The 14,317-nt window shown below is 42.2% G+C and overlaps 1 long non-coding RNA gene across 1 annotated transcript; it reads left to right on the top strand.

Annotated features, from left to right (window-relative positions):
* The first annotated feature begins 12,032 nt into the window (after positions 1–12,032).
* On the top strand, positions 12,033–14,271 carry LOC310762874. Its single transcript, XR_014548258.1, has 2 exons — positions 12,033–12,631; positions 12,946–14,271. It is a non-coding gene; the product is annotated as an uncharacterized lncRNA (long non-coding RNA).
* Positions 14,272–14,317: the final 46 nt, after the last annotated feature.

Below are 14,317 nucleotides of genomic sequence, written 5' to 3'. Positions count from 1 at the left end.
TTCATCTTTATGCTACAGTCTGCAGAACTTTTTTTTTCTTTTTTTCTTCAAGGACCATAGGAACCAAAGCACTTTATTTTTTCCAATGGACTTAAAGCAATTACATAGCAGAATAAGCTGTAATTGTTTTCTATTAAAAAAATATTGGAGCATATATCTAAAAGCAGCACAGTGTTCAATGTTAAGGAAGCTATTTTTGTAAGCTTTCTGACCACAGTAGAGAATAATAATGAAAATCTGCATGTGAGTTTGAAAACATTTCCATGATGGAATATACAACTGGATGGAGTATTCTAATTCTTTCCCCCACTACCAGTCACAAATCCACTCTCAAAGTAGAGAAAATGCTCTGACTCTACCTGCTTCAAAATTATGGAAAGAAATTAGAAAATACTATGGGTGCCATCTACTTCTACTTCTGCTTCATTGACTATGCGAAAGCCTTTGACTGTGTTGACCACAGCAAACTATGGCAAGTTCTTAAAGAAATGGGAGTGCCTGATCACCTCATCTGTCTCTTGAGAAATCTCTATGTGGGACAAGAAGCTACAGTTAGAACTGGATATGGAACAACTGATTGGTTCAAAATTGGGAAAGGAGTACAACAAGGCTGTATATTGTCTCCCTGCTTATTTAACTTATATGCAGAATTCATCATGAGAAAGGCTGGGCTGGATGAATCCCTAGCCGGAATTAAGATTGCTGGAAGAAATATCAACCTCAGATATGCAGATGACACAACCTTGATGGCAGAAAGTGAGGAGGAATTAAAGAACCTTTTAATGAGGATGAAAGAGGAGAGCGCAAAATATGGTTTGAAGCTCAACATCAAAAAAACGAAGATCATGGCCACTGGTCCCATCACCTCCTGGCAAATAGAAGGGGAAGAAATGGAAGCAGTGAGAGATTTTACTTTCTTGGGCTCCATGATCACTGCAGATGGTGACAGCAGCCATGAAATTAAAAGACGCCTGCTTCTTGGGAGAAAAGCAATGACAAACCTAGACAGCATCTTAAAAAGCAGAGACATCACCTTGCCAACAAAGGTCCGTATAGTTAAAGCTATGGTTTTCCCAGTAGTGATGTATGGAAGTGAGAGCTGGGCCATAAAGAAGGCTGATGGCAGAAGAATTGATGATTTTGAATTATGGTGCTGGAGGAGACTCTTGAGAGTCCCATGGACGGCAAGAAGATCAAACCTATCCATTCTTAAGGAAATCAGCCCTGAGTGCTCACTGGAAGGACAGATCCTGAAGCTGTCCAATACTTTGGCCACCTCATGAGAAGAGAAGACTCCCTGGAAAAGACCCTGATGTTGGGAAAGAGAGAAGGGGACGACAAGGAGAAGGGGACGACAGAGGATGAGATGGTTGGATAGTGTTCTCGAAGCTACCAGCATGAGTTTGACCAAACTGCAGGAGGCAATGGAAGACAGGAGTGCCTGGCGTGCTCTAGTCCATGGGGTCACAAAGAGTCGGACACGACTAAACAACTAAACAACAACAACAACAACATGGGTGCCAGCAAAACAAGCTACAGTGAGAATGATCAGCAAATATTCAGTGAATATGTGGGGAGCCCCATCTGACAAATCATTTCAACCCCAATGTCAAAGGCTGGACCTAGACACATCAAAAAACTGTTTCAGGAAAACGCGTTGTAAACCTCATATTGTAATGGGAAATCACGTTGCTGAAAGACTGAGTGCTATAGTGCCATCTGGTGTCACAGTGTTATAATGCATTTAAAATGCTTTGCTTTTTTTCTAATGTAACTGAGTCCAAAGTGTCAAGATAAAAACATTAAGCACCTGTACAAGGAAAAGCAGAAGTTGGGGGTAAGTTAATGAGGGGTACAAAAGTAAAACAGACTTGTGGTGGTGACCCCCTCTCTGTCTCCACCATTGCACCTGCACTACCACCTGGCCTGCTACCTCAACTGCTCCCTCGCCCACAGCTGCACCTGCACTTCCTCAATGATGCAGTAGTGAGGGTGCAGTGTTAGCAGTGAGGGTAAGGGTTCTGTGGTGGCGGTGATGCAGGCAAAGCTGCGGCACAATGCAGCCAGCAGTGGCGCAATGGTAGGGTGGGAGTCAAATCTGCTGCCTGAGGCAAATTGCTTCAGCTCACCTCATGGAAGTGCTGGTCGTGGAGCTCCACAAGGATGACAGTATCACCAGCTGAAGAAACATTTAGTAAGGAGGTCAGGGCCATCAAACTTCTCCCTTAACTTTCAAAGTAAACATGCTCAAAAATCATAAACAGTTGTGAAGGTGGTCAAAATAGCTGACCTGAAAAAGAGAAGGTTGTTGACAATGCCTTCAGGGACATGATATCCATGTCCCACTTCCAGAGTGGCAAATTGTTTACTGTCATGGTGAATGAGGGTCTCAAGAAAGGTGACTGTCAATGAGAAGGGACCAATTCTTTGTTCATTGAAACTTTGTTCATATATATTCAACATTTTCTGAGCACAACAGGAATCTGTTGACATAAGCTATTTTCTACAATAGGTCATGCCATAATGAACCAATCAGCCACTAGTGTACCAATGAACGCTTTTTTGGTACAGATCAACAGTGCTATTTTGCTGGATTTTTCTCAGTCATGGAATGGAACAATTGGTTCTAAATCTAGGGGGCCTCACCAGCCTGCCCTCTCCCCAGTGCTGCAGTCTCCCCTCTCCCAAAATTGGAAACCCAATACTTCATGTGAGGGCAGGACAACTTGGGCCTCTAAATCTGGGGGGCCTCGCCAGCCTGCCTGCTCCCCAGAGCCGCAGTCTCCCCTCTCCCAAAACTGTAAACCCAAGACTTCATGCAAGGGCAGGGCAACTCAGGCCCAGCAACTATTAGACTCAATGCTACCCAGTGGGGCCCAATTTGAAGCAGTGGGGCACAACTTTATTTATTTATTTTTGTAGGGCCCCAGTTCACAGCCAAAGTCTGCGGCCCACGGGGCCCAATTGCTCCAATTGCCTTAAGGTCAGCCCTAATGAGACTGTGCAGGGGTTGGACTTACAAGCCCTGCACCTTCTAGGTCCCTGGTGTCACCATTCAGAGCACAGACTCAAGAACTTGTTATGGAAATAAAGTGGGGGCACTTATTGGAAATCAGTTTTGTCACCTCTTCCCCCCAAAACCCTGAGACAATGAGCCCAGCCACCTTTTATTCACAGTCACATAAGCACTACACTACAGCATGGCCTTAAACTTGTACGTTCAACTGCTGAAATATACACCCAATATGTAGCAATGGAGATTTATGTTACTGCTTTACGAATGAACACTGTGTTTTATGAATGGACTCTGTATTTTGTGAATTACCTAAGAGCCACCAATAGGGAGCTCCAGAATCTGACAGCTAACCAATTGGGTACTACCAAACAGCGACCCCTATTGCTGAAACAGGTAACCAGCAGGGAACACTTCAGCTCAGCCTTTGCACTGTTCACTGAACACCCCCTGCTGTGCAGATAATGGAGAAAGCTTGTAAATTGTATTCCTTCTGGCAGCCAACTATATTATGCTGGTGTAAACCCTGGTGCACCAGAAGCACAAAATAGCAGCAAATAAAATCTGCTCATATGTCAGCAACTGATAATACTTGTCAACCAGTTCTTCCAGAGTCTTCCTAAATTGTAAAGCTCCAAAATACAGGCCAAAAGAGAGCAGGTCTGGGAAGAGCAAGGTTTACAATGGGCACCACCAGTTAAAAGGCCCTGCTCCGTGTAACTCCTGCCCTGTCATTTGATAGAGTGCCCACTTGCCCTCCTTCTTGACATGGAATGCTCTCTATTGGAGTCTCCAGGTCCAGTACAAAGACCCTAAGAAGGGAGAGCAGGGACCTTGAAGTTCCCAACAGCTGTTAATCAAGCAAGCAAGCACGCAGGTCACCTTTGTAACAGTCAGGATGCCTATGTCCTGGCCAGGCCTGCATCCAATCTTGTTTTTGTACAATCTTGTTTCTCCTCAGTAACCAAAACTATATTATCAACATATACTAGCAGAAAAGTTGTTTTCCTTCATTTGCAAGGAATCATACAAAACAAAGTGGCACTAATAAGGAAAAGTTCCAGGGTGGCAACAGAAAGCAAACTAAAAATGCTTTTACAGTTCATCAAAACTATCTAGCAATATCAAGTTATAGGAAGCCTGGCGCTATTAATAGTAATCCTTCTAGTTGGTTAATTGGTTTGGCAACTTCCATGCACATGATGTGTAATGCTAATTATTTCCCCCAAGAGTTAAATGATAACTAATCAGAAGTAGCTACAGGAGATCTATGAGATTCAGGTGCGGGTCAGATGCCTTGTCAATCCCAGAAGGTATATAAGATGACGACCCGGCCTGCCCAGGCCGCAAAAGGCTTGCAAAGTTCAGTTATTGCAAAAGTTTTTCAGTGTTAATGTTATGCATTTTTTTAAATCACCATGGTATTTAACAATAATATCTTATGTCCTTTAAAGGAGAAATTGTGAATTGTAGCATTTTAAATACCCGTCATCGTCCTTGGCTTCACTCAGTTTTGTTTATAACACTCTTCCATTTTCTTCTGGTTGTGAGGGTGGGGGATGGGAAGGGGCCTCACAAGTGGAGTAGCCTAGGGCTTCATCTAAATCCAGCCCTGTGTGCCAGGGTGGAGATGGGCAGCCTGCCTGACAAAATAGGGCATTTGAGAGCCATATCGTGACAATGTAGGTATAGTATTGGGTGGCAGCTGCCTATGTTTTATAGGTGTCACTTGTGTTGATATCTGTTATCTGTCACGAAAGCTTGTTTATTCTTCCACACAGATTACGATTCCTGTCACCTCACCACGGCTCTGAGGTGGAGGTCTGTGGAGAACTTGGGAGACGTCCAGTCAGTGTGGCAGCTAAACCTTTCTTACCTCAGGCGCTTTCTCCTATATCTCTGTCGGGGTGGAAAGCTTTCCCGCCAGCCTTTTGAACCGAGTTTAAATTACGAACTACGTTCAATGACATGAATTATATTGGGGCGACGGGACTGTTTTGGCGCGGGGGAGAGCCAAAACACCCTGTTCATCTGAGGGGAGGATTGTGGGTCTCTGGAAACGGCACTACAGAGAGCAGAAAAGGGATGACATCTTTCGCGGTGCTACCTCTTTGGCGCCTCTGGAGAGACGCCATTGTTCGGCTGGATCCTGTTTTCTAAGAACCGCCGCAGCTTTTGTGCGAGCCCGCCTTTCCCCGGTCTGGATTGGAGGAGCGGAGAAACGCCGTTTTCTGGTTGGGCGCTTTAATTTTGATTGGCAAGCGAAGGTAAGCAGCAGATGCCATTTCCTGTTCTGCTAAATACCTCTGTTTGCCTCTCGTTTCTATGTAGCAGCGATGGCCGAGTGGTTAAGGCGTTGGACTTGAAATCCAATGGGGTCTCCCCGCGCAGGTTCGAACCCTGCTCGCTGCGGAAGTGCGAGGGGTACTTTTTTTATTATTTTCACACCCTATGCTTGTGTAAGGGAACTCGCAGCATTTACTAGCGGTCGTACCATAAATATCAAATTGAATGAAACATTCGAGTGCATCGTGCCAATTTAAACGTTGCCTCCTTTAAATGCCCACGGTCGGTGTGACAGCGTTCGATCTTTCATTTATTTATTTTTAAAAAATTAAAAAAAAAAGTCATACATTCACAAGACATTCTTTTGAATAACGAACTGAAGCAGCGACAAATAAATTTTATCCAGCCTGCCGCATCTCTATTTTGTCTTCCCGATGCAACAGTTAACAGAACTCGCAAATCGTAATTGCCGCTGTATTAATTTTGTCCCATCATCCATGTAACTTGTCCCTGTTTCGCGCATCAAGTCACCCCGCTTGGAAGAAAGAAGGCAAAGCTTTGAGTTATCCGTTTGCTCGAGTGAAACAGAAATATCGCGTGCAAAGGAAGCACAACCAACTACCTTCCACGGACGCACAGAAGGCAAATAGTGAGGTCTCACATTTTCTGGGTTCACATTTTTTTACATTTTCACATTTAAAATTAATTTTTAAAATTAATTTTTTTCACATTTTCAGTTCACATCCTCAAACATGCCCAGAGGCTGGAGCAACGCATACCTCGGAAAGGGGGGGGGGTGGCAAATTGCAAGCCCCCTGGGGAAGGGCTGCTAAAACATCGTACATCTGAAGCAGATGCCTCCGCTGCCCCCGCCTCAAGATTCCTGGGAAATATAGTTTGCCAAGGGTGCTGGGAATGGTAGCTCTACGAAGTGCAAAACTAGAGTTCCCAGATTCCTTTGGGAGGAGCAATGTGCTTTAAATGTACGGCGTTTAATGTAGTAGTTTCACTCCTTTTCAGACCTTCGTATACTGCCTGGAAGAGGTCGGGACTGCTCGCCCTGTCTCGGTTACACAATCTTCCCGATTGGTCCTCCTGTGTGTGTACAGAGCCGGGCACGCACACTCGCACGTGCGTAACTTTCTCCTTGGTGTCTCGGGTACAAGTTGTACGCGCGCACATTCCGCATTCGCAGCCAATCAGCGCATAGACATCGTGGGCAGGGACTGCTGCCGTGACCTCGCTCGCCCTCCCTCCACCCATTGATTTTAAGGGGGGAATTTGAAAGCCTGGCAAAGGCTTTAGTTTTATGGACTTGGGCAAGAATCCCACCACACCCCCTCCCCAAATTGTGCAACTGTCTCATGTTTCACGGGCACTTTGGTCTTTAGAATTGTTGTATTTGGATCTGTTCTATTTTGTGGGTAAATTGCCTTGAATGCTAATTACTAGAAAGGCACTGCAATAAATTAGAATAGAAATGAAAAAAATATAGACCTGGTGGGAAATGTTCACAGTTTGTGCGCTTTGCTTCTAACCTTTTCCTTGAATGTCACCCACCCATTTTTTAAAAAAATTACTATAAATTAAATGCAACATCTGTTTGATCTTAAACAGCACTTTTCATTTGCAGCATGCAATTTTTCGTGGTGGTTGGTTTTTCTTACCCCACCCTTTCTCCAGATTGGAGCAGGGCTGTTGACAGAGGCTACACAAGGATACTTTTTGTTTGTCAAGGTTGGCAAGATGTTTTTGTGTGTGTTTGTGTTGCTGAGGGCTGTGAATCGGCACATGCTTAGAGTATTTGTTGCTTGTTGTTGTTGTATATTTGTATCTAGCTTTTCCAGGAGCTCAAGTCTGCATTCATTGGCCTCCCCTCCCCCAACTTTATCTTCAGAACAGCCCTGTGAGATGGGGTAGATGTAGAGTTGGTAGTTCAAAGTTGTGAACCTGGAGTTTTGTTTTGTTTTGTTTTTTGCTTGTTGATATTTATCAGGCTTGGCATTTTCTTTCTCTATTTTTTTGTCTTGGCCTTTCGCCGTAAACATCAGAACTATGAAACATTGCAGTTAAAGCAAAGGGTGGGCTGCTTTACTGAATTTATTGTGTGTATTTATTTATTTAAATGTTTGAAATGATATTATATAGATATACAGTGGTACCTCGGGTTAAGTACTTAATTTGTTCCAGAGATCGATTCTTAACCTGAAACTGTTCTTAACCTGAAGCACCACTTTAGCTAATGGGGCCTCCTGCTGCTGCCACGTCGCTGCTGCGTGATTTCTGTTCTCATCCTGAAGCAAAGTTCTTAACCTGAAGCACTATTTCTGGGTTAGCGGAGTCTGTAACCTGAAGCGCATGTAACCCGAGGTACCACTGTACCTTGGTGATTCTCCCTGGAACTCAAGGTTATGTTTATTGTCTTTTCACTTTTTATCTTTTCAACAGCCCTGCGATGTGGGCTAGTCTAAGTTTAGATATGCAAGCAGCAGTTCTTGCCAATGGATTGCAAGGGGGAGCAGGTGAGAGATGCAGGGGGCCAAAACCACATACATTTTACAGGGCCCAAGAAATTCTGTTGGCATCCCTGCTTGCCACCAGCACCACCTGTGCATCCATCAACAACACCAAGCCCCGAACAGTTCCTAAATTGTAGTTCGTACCTGAGCAAGTGGTACATTTGTAGTGAGCATGAAAATTCTCTTTATTTGTCATGGCTAAGCAGTTGCTGATAGACAGTCACTATTCCCTATGTACTCTTGCCTGTCATCGTGCTGGTGGCATCCTCTTGACAGTGACAGAATTCTCCTTTGATATTTCCATGAAAATCCCAAACATTTCCTTTCCAGCTGACATGACAACTCTAAACCTAGTGCATTATGGCAACCTTCTCCTAAATTTTAGCTGGAAGCTTTGTAGAAAGTCAATGAAAAGGCTTAGAAAAAATATCGAACTCCTGTTTTCTGTTCAAACTGACATGTTAATAATCCTGTCAATGCAGTGACAAAGTTGAAATTATCTTCTGCCTCCGAGTTATTTTGCATCATAGAAAACTGGTATGCATTCCATATTTCCTCCCTCAGTTGTACTGAACAATCCTAAGCATATTTGTTCAAAATTAAGTATCACTCAGTTTAATGGAGCTTACTCCCAAGCAAATGTAGGTGGGATTGCAGTTTTTAGGACACAATGTTATGCACACTTAATTGGAAGTGTGTCCCATTGAAATCAGTGGTACTTTCTTCCAAGTAGACATGCACAGGATCAGGTTGTATGACTGATTTGTTTTCGGGTTTTCCCCTGGCAACCAGCAATTAAGTACCCACATATTTGAACTACAAAAGTAATTAAAGTGGTGCTACTTTTCTTAGATAAATCAGTGGGACTTATTTCCTAACAAAAATAAGTCTGTTTCTTCCTCAAAAAGACTCCTGATCACAGCTGAATTTCATACAGTGAGTTGAAACACAATGGTCTGTGTCCCTTGATCCATGCCAAATGCCCTAAGTATAGGCCTGATGTGCATCAGGCACATGAAACTTTATTAAAATGTTAGTATGTGGCTCAGTTGACTTCAGCAAATTTTCTTGAATTTAAACTGTCTCAGCCCCATTGTAGTCAATTTGACCAAACTGATTTAAACTAAGATGTTTGCTTTAACTACCGTACTTTGTGTAGTGGGATTATTAGATACTTATGTGTAGTGGGGACTTACCAGAAGATTTCCCCATCGCATCAAAAGTTTTTTGTTTACTAACCTTTCTATTAAGTGTTGTAACACTCAGACACTTAGGCACCGGGATTTGATGTCAGCACTCCATTCCAGACATCCACATCATAAAAGGCATGTGTTCTTAATTTTTGTTATTCGTCACAAACCTTTACAATAAGAGGAAACTACAAAGGGCTAAACCATCTTATTTAATAACTATAATACTTGACAGTTTCCAAAACATTCATTTTTCTGCATTCAATTTTCTGTCCCTAGCGTTTGACATCATTTTATTTAATGCAACAGGTCTGTATTGTGAATTTATTCATCCTTTGTGCCTAGAGTGTAAATGGTGGTATCACGTGTCGAAAAATGAGAAAGTGTAGGTCCAAGGACTAGCAAAGTACATTTTCTCTGAACACTGGTTCAAAATATAGACACATATATATCTGAGATAAACCCCAAATGATAAGCAAATGCATGCATTAAAAATCACACCGGCTGCTTCTCCTGGGATAAAATAGCTTCAGTGGCCATTTTCAACAAAGAAATAGCCAGGGAGAGGGATGCTTAACTCTTCTTTCACCCACTGCCTTTCAGCTGCCACCCACCACTCTCCACGTTCCTTCTTAGGGTTTCAGATGTGTGCAGTATTTATCTATTTTGCAACACATACTTGGAAACCATCAGGGCAGGAAATCAGCTTCTGGGGAAGGGGAGAATGGTAGCAGAAAAGCAAAAAAGCAGGGGAATGGTTTCCATCTCCACCAGGACTGAAGCTAGTTTGAGAAACAACATCAAACATAAGTATTTTATAAGAAAGGACAGGATACATAATGCATTTAAGATAAATCTAGCAATGGAAATGCAGTGAGTGCACAGTAAACTGAAGTGTGAACACAGCCGTGGTCCTCCACATTGCACTGAAGCCACCCTCTTTCATAAAGTCGTCTTTTTACCCACCCTCTGAGCTAGGCCTCTATCAACACATAGGATTCCTTGAGCCCACTGAGGGGATCCAAGCCACCATTTGAAAAAGGTAGACACAGCCAGCTGCAGAGTTAGCTGGGAAGTTGTAGGGAATGAACCAATAGGACAGACAGAACACACACACACAAAAAGGGCTGTTTGATACTGGAGCTCAGAGAGCATTGGTGACACTGATAGGTCAAACAGATGCCGAGAAGCAATAACGCCAAGCGCTAGCGACTGATGCATATCACAACATCTGAACCTGAAAGTATACAAAGTATTTTATTGTGCGAGACAGTTTTATCACTTGCTTTGCAATTACATCAGCTTTATAACATTTCATGCGCTGCCAACCACACCAAACTGCCCTTGCCATTCATTTTTTATGAATTTGGAAGGAGGTGGCGACTGCCTTCAGGAAATTAAAACCCCTCAATTACCATATTACTCATCAGTAGCACTTGCTACTATTGATGTGTACGGTGCTATTGTCTTGTTGCTCAGAATAAAAGGAAGCAATCTTTCTTGCTGCCTAGTCGTAGGAAGATAAGTATTTTAAATGACAAGCTATTTGCATTCATGCTAACTTTGCATGAAGATGTATTTTCAGCTGTGGGGGAGGGTATCCACTGAAAATTAGACTTTAGAGCTTTGGTATTATTTTAGTTCCAGATTCATTTAATTCATTTAATTTACCACAGGCCCTACAATGGATGAGCATCACTCATCAAAATCCCTTTGTTTAATCACTAGATAAATCCTTGGGATAACTATTAACAGAGGTACGTAGAGTCTGCGGACATAATTCTAGAAGCTGAAATATGTGGCCTAGAGAAATGGTCAAACTAATTATCCATCAAGTCCAGTGGCTCTCCATAGTCTCAGGAAAATGTATTTACCATCCTACTACCTATCCTGTTTAACTAGAGATGCCAAAGATTGAATCGGGAATCTTCTACATTCAAATCATGTACTCTACTGCTAAAAACAGTCCTTCTCTAGGAGTTCTACCATGTAATGTAATGTAGTTTTACCATGTAATGTATCTTATGCCTAAGAATGGCTTCCAATGCATTTCCCAGCTCAGTTTAAGGTGTTGTTTATTACCTATAAAGTATTGTCACACACCACTCCAAATCTCCAAGCAGTGCAAGATTCCAGGGAGTTCCAGGTGCCTTATTCAGGATTCATGTTTCCATTTGGAAATAAGGCACAGCAGAGACTGTGGTGCCTTTATGATATGTGGTTTATTTACACATATATACAACCTGAGCCTAGAATGGAGGGGTTCACAGCCTAGAAGAGTCTTGTTTCTCCCATAGCTGCTGCCCTGGATTCAAACAGAAATCAAGCATTGTGCTCTGCCTCTGCCTTTTCCATCCTGCCATCTTTCCCTCATAGGGAACTCAAATCTGACTTTGTCCTATCTAAGAGCTAGAGAAGGGGAACCAACTCATATACCATTGGCACAAAGCCCCCCTCTCCTTGCTTTCTTAATATCACCTTTCCCTTGTTTTCTTAATGGCTCATCATCCCAGGCAATTACCTCATCAGGAAACTAGCCTGGCTTGTATTTCAACCCTTGCTGAATCCAGGAGTTCAGGACGCTTGATTAAATTCAAGCACTTACTTACAGGAATGTAGGGGGCTGGCACCCCGAGCTCATAACAGTATGGTCTGGGACTGGGTTATTTCACTGAACAAATCTTCCTATATGATTTTATTCACCCACTGTCATCCGAGTTGGTGACTATTACCACATCTTGTGATAGGCAATTCCTTTTGTCTGTTCTGAATCTTCCAACAAGCAGCTTCACTGGATGGCTATGGGTTTTAGTATTATCAGAGGAGGGCGAGAGAAAGAGAACCCTCTTTATTCACTTATTCCATCATGCCCAATTTTATACACCTCTATCATGCCCCACCCTTGCACACCATTTTTCTAAGCTAAAAAGTTCCAACCTTTAATAACAAAGGAGTTACTCCATTCCCTTGAGCCAAGCTAAAGTGAATCACCTAGGCAGAGGCCGATTTGGTTTCTGGAGATACTAGAAAAATGATTTCCTTAGCCACTCAAACAAATAAATCTAAAATATCCTCAAAACTTGGAAAATGTTCCCTGACTATATGATTTTTATTATTATTATTTTTTGTGGAATTGTCTGCTTTCCCACAGTACTTCTCTGTCTTGTGATTTACTCAAATGGTTAAACAGAGAGAAGGGGGAAAATAAAACAAAAAGGAATAGGCAACTTTTATACTCAACTTCAAAATAATTTATTAATATAAAGGGAACAGAACATACAAGAAAAGAAACAGATCAGACTACACATCACCTTTTGTGTTCGATGCAAGATGTCAATACAGTTTTAATAATATACAATAGGCTATGGTTCAGGCACACAAAACCATTTCAAGCTGAAATTTTAAATGACTGACAATGGGCCGGTGCCACGCTAAACTCATGTATACAAATAGCTTTGCTTTCTGCATCCCAAAAGATTGGTACCAGGCACAGGTCTTTCTTTTTAAAGGAAGGGTCTGGTGCTTACAGCTTCAAATAAGTGCTTAAAATGTTGAAATTGTGTCTAGTAGAAATTCCCAAAGCAGAGCTTCTGGTGCAAGGAAGGGAAATATTCACTGCCCACGTGTAATATTTATTTACACCGTTATTAGCAGAAAGATAATATCCCTTCAGTATCTTAGCAGAAGGATAGTGCCACCAAAAGTATTAACGCAGCAGTGGTGCAGTGTGCCAAAGATACTGAAACTGGTGGCAACCATGCTAAACATGGCTCAAGCCACCTTAACAAGAGCCAACGCCATCTTTGTCTGAGAAAAGGAACCAGGATCCCGCCATTCTGGATCCCATGGTTCTCATGCTACTTTTTCAAGGTGCATGAGAGGAGAAGTCAAACAGGAAAGTATAGTTCTTATCATCTAATGGACACAAACTGACAAGGTGCCTGCACTGCTGGTTGAACGATTTCAGTGAACATTGTAGAGAGGAAGGTGAGCACAGAATACTATACTACAGGCACCCCCAAACTCGGCCCTCCAGATGTTTTGGGACTACAATTCCCATCACCATCCCTGACAACTGGTCCTGTTAGCTAGGGAGTTGTAGTCCCAAAACATCTGGAGTCTGAGTTTGGGGATGCCTGCTATACTACATGTGAGTCCACAGAAGAGCAAGAACAAAACATCTGAGAAATAACATATAGCTGCATATAAGACAGGTCAGTCTTCAACTGTTAACTATGAGTTACAATTATGTTATAATAATAATATTATTTATTTATATACTGTAGTGCCATCAATGTACTGTACATGACGTTTACAGAGTATTACAAGCAAAACAGGAAGGAAGGAAGAAAAAGGCAGGTAATAGCCACAACAAGCTTCTGTTCTAAATTTTGGCAACGAGGAAGCAAATGAGGGAAAGGAAAATATGTGCTACATTGGAGATCCCAACATAAAGTGTGTGTGTGTGTGTGTGAGAGAGAGAGAGAGAGAGAGAGAGAGAGAAAGAAAGAAAGAAAGAAAGAGAAAGAAGTGATAGGGTGAAAATATTAGAGCCCTTCCTGATGCACCATAGCAAACATTGAGGGGGGGGGTCCTGAAACTACTTTTATAAAAAGAAAAATTTAAAGATAGCTCTGTCGGTAGAGTATGAGACTCTTAATCTCAGGATTGTGGGTTCGAGCATGAAGATTTATGCCCACACCGGGCATAAAGATCCCTGCATTGCAGGGGGTTGGACTAGATGACCCTTGAGCTCCCTTGCAACTCTACAATTCTATTATTCTATGTTAGGTTATCCAAATTAACATGTAGTTTGTCCCTCAGATGGTAGGACAACAAAAACTAAATATGAGTAGATGCTGTTTTTTATGTGGGTGATAAAGACTCAAAGGGTTATATCCCAGGAAAGGTGGGTTTTGAAATGATACTGAGTGGTAGCATGAGAAAGTTAATCGGGAGAGAGAGGGAACCAGGTATCAGTGGCTGGTGGCAAGAGAAAATAGGAAGATTACAGGATACCTTTGGTTGGCTGAGTGTGGTAGGGTTAAAGGGCTAAAGGCTGTTTGAAGGATTATAGCAGGAAATAAGGGCAGAAAGATATAAGGGATCAAGGACATTGAGTAACATGTGCTTTTCCCAACTATCAATAATGATAGGAAACAGCTCACATATACATTAAGTATGAATGTTGGAAAAAGCGGTAAACTGTATTCACATATTACTTATGCTAATAATGAATAAAAGGAAAGTACCTGCCAACATTTTAAAAACAAACAAAAAACCAAGCAAACTATACATGGTATTTTGCA

This window comes from Podarcis filfolensis (genome assembly GCF_964270895.1).
Source record: "Podarcis filfolensis genome assembly, chromosome: 5".
NCBI lineage: Eukaryota > Metazoa > Chordata > Lepidosauria > Squamata > Lacertidae > Podarcis > Podarcis filfolensis.
The sequence above is the reverse complement of the archived record's forward strand: the minus strand, read 5'-3'. Positions and strand labels throughout refer to the sequence as shown.